The sequence below is a fragment of the Magnolia sinica genome, chromosome 7 (genome assembly GCF_029962835.1).
Source record: "Magnolia sinica isolate HGM2019 chromosome 7, MsV1, whole genome shotgun sequence".
Lineage (NCBI taxonomy): Eukaryota > Viridiplantae > Streptophyta > Magnoliopsida > Magnoliales > Magnoliaceae > Magnolia > Magnolia sinica.
The window spans coordinates 86,422,379-86,427,903 of NC_080579.1; positions in this window are offsets into that span (position 1 = coordinate 86,422,379).

Consider the following 5,525-nt stretch of genomic DNA (forward strand, 5'->3'; position numbering starts at 1 on the left):
ATTTCCCGCATAATCGACATCTACAGCCTACCAATTTATCCTCTGACTTTTCAAACGTCAAGATGTAGTCTAATATACCTCGTATATACTAAAGTAACCATTTCACTGCTTCCCAATGTTGCCTACTGGGGTTTGTCATGTATCAGCTCATAACATATATTGCATATGAAATATCTGGTCTCGAAGAGACCATGATATACATCAAACTGCCAATGACGCTCGAATATGACTCATGAGACATCATTTGCTTTTCTTCATCTATAGTAGGACATAGTTTAGAAGAAAGCATAAAGTGAGTAGCATGGGGTGTGCCAATCGGTTTCGCCTTGTTTATACCGAACTTAACCAATACCTTCTTAAGATATTCTACTTGTAATAACTGTAGCCCGCTCTTCTATTTGTCTCTGTGAATATTTATGCCGAGAATTTTCTTTGTTGCCCTTAAATATTTTATTTAGAATGTCCTTGACAATTGAGTCTTCAATGTATCAATCTTAGACATGCTATGACTGACAATAAGTATGTCATCTATGTACAATACCAGTATGATGAACTGTCTATCATTCAATGTCTTGTAATAGATACAATGATCACATTTACTTATGGTAAATAGCTAACCCAATATGAAAGTAACAAACCTTTTGACAATTGAGTCTTCAATGTATTAATCTTAGACATGTTATGACTGACAATAAGTATGTCATCTATGTACAATACCAGTATGATGAACTGTCTATCATTCAATGTCTTGTAATAGACACAATGATCTCATTTACTTATGGTAAATAGCTAACCCAATATGAAAGTAACAAACCTTTTGACAATTGAGTCTTCAATGTATCGATCTTAGACATGCTATGACTGACAATAAGTATGTCATCTATGTACAATACCAGTATAATGAACTGTTTATCATTCAATGTCTTGTAATAGACACAATGATCACATTTACTTATGGTAAATAGCTAACGCAATATGAAAGTAACAAACCTTTTATACCACTGCCTAGGCAACTGTTTTAAGTCGTATAACGACATTCATAACATATAAACTTTATTCTATACCTCTTGCACTTCGAACACTTCTGGTGTCTCCATGTAAATCTATTCTTCCAACTCCCCATGGAGGAAAGCAGTCTTTACATCCATCTGTTCCAATTCTAGGTTGTATTGGGCAATTAACGCCAATACAAATATGATAGATACCTGCTTGACCATAGGAGCAAAAATTTTACTAAATTTAATACCCTCATTCTGTGCATATCCTTTTGTGACCAATCTCACCTTGTATATATTATGTTTCTTCTTGTAGTTCTACTTACAACCGATCACTTTACATCATACTGAAAGCTCCACCAACTCCCATGTCTCATTCTTATATAGAGAGTTCATCTCGTCATGTATGACCTCCATCTACTTCTCAACATCTAGGTCATCTAGTGCTTCTTGAAAGGTAGACAGATTCCCCTCATCCGTAATGAGAGTGAATACAATATTCGAGTCATCTCTGTATTTGGCCAGTAATCTATGATATTTCAGTGGATTGCTTCTAAGAGGTCGCTACTCCACCTATTATTGTACCTCTTCCAGTGGCTCAGGCTCTGCTTATGTATCAACTTTTTCAATCTCGACATCAATGACCATTGATTTCTCTGGTTCCTTGTGTTCTTCCTTACAGAATACAGGATCCGCATCAAACCTAACATCTCCGCTAATTATGATTTTTCGAGTGACCCGATTATACAACTTATATCCTTTCACTTCATCACCATAACCTATAAAAGTACATATTTTCACCCTTTGTTCTACTTTATCTCTCTCAGTTGACGATATATGAGAGTAAGCATTGCTACAAAAAATCTGTAACTGTGAGTAGTTGATATCATGACCACTTCATACTTCTTCTAAAATCTTACCATTTATTGGTGTAAATGGGGATCAATTTACTAGGTAACAAGTCATGTTGACGACATCAGTCCATAGTTTCTTGCCCAATTTAACATTACTTAACATACTTCAGGCTCTCTCTAAGAGAGTCTGATTCATTCATTCGGCTAAACCATTCTGTTCAGGTGTGTACTTTACTATATTGTGCCTTATAATCCTCTCGTCTTTGTAAAACTAATTGAATTCCTTTAAAGTGAATTCGCATCCATTGTTTGTCCTTAAAACCTTTAGTTTCTTCCCTGTATGCGTTTCAATCATTATCTTCCACACTTTGAATATGGCAAATATATCGGATTTAATTCTCAGGAAATAAACCCACACTTTCCTAAAGTAGTCATATTTGAATGAGATAAAAAGCGGTGACCCTCCAATAGAAACAATAGGTGACAAGCTTTATACATTTGAATGCACATACTCTAGTACACACTTATAAACATACTTTCCCTTATTAAAAGTTAGCCGTAATTGTTTACCATATATATAATGCTCACATATATGAAAATCAACGCTTTTAAATATAGGGATCAGAGAAAGATAAGAAAGTACCTTCATACTGCACTCGCTCATGTGGCTTAAACCTGCATGCCACAAACATGATGATGTGGACTCCGCTACAGAGTTTGTAGCTCCACCCGATATGGTATTCCCGATCAACTTGTAAATGTTGTTATTCCGTCACTCTTTCATTATCATGAGTGCCCCTTTAGATACTTTAAGGACCCAATCAAAACTTGTGAACTTGCATCCAAGTGCCCTTAATGCTTTAAAAGAGATTAGGTTCTTATTGAGGTCTGGAATGTGTTGCACATATGTGAGATACACTTCACCCTATTGAACATCTTGATGTATAATGAATTGATTCCAATCACCTTACATGCAATGTTATTGCCCATAAAAACTTATCCACCATCACACTCGCTGTAGGTGGTGAACCAATCCCTGTGAAAAGTTATGTGGTATGAGGCCCTTAAATTTAAAATCCAGTCGTTACTGAATAACCAGATTTAGATGCGGTCAAGACATCACCACCATCCACATCTCACTAGATCACGTTGTATTGGCATCTTTCGTCGCATTCTCAGATTTCTTTCATTTTTGTGCCTTATGATTTTGACAATCCTTTTTCATTTATCCTGTCGTCATTCCACACTTTCAACACTTCATCTTGCCATTCCCTTTTGATTTGGATATAGATTGAAAATTCTCATTCTCCAGTTCAGAATTCCTTCAATTGGCAACTAACACATCTGTAGATGTACCCTCGCCACTATCTTTCCTTCTCAACTGCTTCTCAAGGGCAGAGATGACAATTTCAACATCAATGGTATCCCTACTGTGGATCAAAGTGTCTACGAAATTCTCGTAAGACGGTGGAAGCGAATCTAACAGAATTAAGGCTTAATCTTCTTCTTCGATCTTAACTTCTACATTCGTCAGTTTATAGAGCAATTTACTGAATGTGCTTATGTATTCATTTATATTAGATCCCTTCATCATCTTAAGATTATAAAACTATTTCTTACGATACAGATGACTGCTCAGGGATTTCCTCATGTACAAACTACTAAGTTTCGTCCATACCCTTGCGGTAGGATTTTAATCTAGGACATTGTAGAAAAAGTTGTATGCTAGACATAGGACACTTTGTCTTGCCAAGGAGAGCTTGTTACAATCATTGTTGAACTAGAAAGCTTCTCATCTTAACCTTCCATAGTTCAAAGTTATTTTTACCGGTGAACTTCTCCGTTTCGTACTTCATGTTAAACCCTTTCGTCGACATGTTTCATATTAAAACTTGAAAACCTAACATTATCTCTGATACCACTTGTTAGGGATTGCGCGGAAAAAAACTTGAATTCAATCAAATGAGACGAAATCAAATGCAAACAAAACGTGCAGAGAACATACGAATTTTACGTGGAAAAATCCTCAAAGAAAAAACCATGGAACAAAGTGACAAGTCATACACTATGAATCGATATTACAAGAGATGAATGGACTTACCAATCCAAATAACTCAAAATTCCATCTCAAAACCCTAGCTTTGCTCTGGAGCACCTTAGGAACGTCTTAACATTCATTTAGAATATCCTAATCTTAATTACACCCGATATATATACTATCACAATTGGAATTAAAAACAAATCGCGTACTTACCCAGTTTCGCTCGTGTCATCGATGGGACCTTCAATAACATCGAAACCACCTTATAAGCTTGATCCAAAACTTACGTGGCCCCAAGAATTTTTCAATGGTAGAGATTAAATTCAACTATTTCTTATGGTTTGGTCCATTTGAACATTGGATATGCCTCATTTTTGGACTCAAGTCCTAAAATTATTTGGTAAAATAGATGGACGAAACGAATAAAATACAAAAATCATGGTGGACCTCACATAGTTTACTCAGTACGCTGAGCGTAGTAAGTTATACACTACAACAATCCGCTTCCCCGAAAATTAGCTAGAAAATGGATGGATGGCGTGGATAAAACACGTACCATCATAGTGGCCCCACAGAGATTTTTCACCACCGACCAGTAATGTTGTGTGCTACACAGCCAAAATCCAAATCCACTAGAGGGGTCCGTTCAAGCTCGTAGCTACGGGAGCTAAGCCGAGTTTAACCATAATTCCTACGGAAGCCGATTACATCTTATCCCCGCCGGACCGACTCGTTCCAGACTAGGCCACTGTGGGGCCCATTGTAATGTATAAGTTTTATCCATGCCATCCATACATTTTTTTAGATCATTTAAGGGCATGGAAATACAATTGAGGTAGACTCAAGGCTCAAGTGGACCACACAATAGGGACTGAATTTCCACCGTTGCAAAATTCTTGGGGCCGTAAGAAGTTTTGATCAAGATGATATTTGTGTTTTCCTTTCATCCAAGTCTAGGTGAAATTATGAACAGTTTGGAAGGAAAATAAACATCACGGTGGGCCATAGGATGGTTTCAACGGTGGGTGTCACTATCACCACTGTTTTCTTTGATGTGGTCCACTTGTGCCTTCGATCTGCCTCATTTTTTGGATCCTATCCTAAAATTATCTGTAAAAATGAATATATGCGTGGATAGCCATACATCATCGTGGACCCCACAGGACCCCTGCGTGGACTGAGTCCATCCTGATGCAATCCGCTTCCAAAACAGAGACGTAAACTCACTATTTGATTAATAGTCCGTGGGACTACCTTTAATTGCTCATATGGTCCATCTACATGAGGCCCCCCCCTCCGTTATCGGTGCCACTCGACCAGTGAATACCCACCGTCGATAAGCCAAGGTGTATGCATCATAGATCTGATTATTGTAACCATCCAATTAGTGTATTTTACTTGTTAATTCAATGCTTGATGGTTGGGAATGATAGGGTCCACCAGATAATCCACTCGGTGGAATTTTTTACATCTTAGGGTCTATATGATGCATATGTTGGTGGGCAATATCTTTGAATGGGTGGGCCTCAACTTAGATAGGGTATCCATAACATTTCTATAATTAGATGATCTTAAATGATAAGGAAGAAATATACTGTTAAAAAAAATCATAACAATCCACCTTCGACAAAAGGT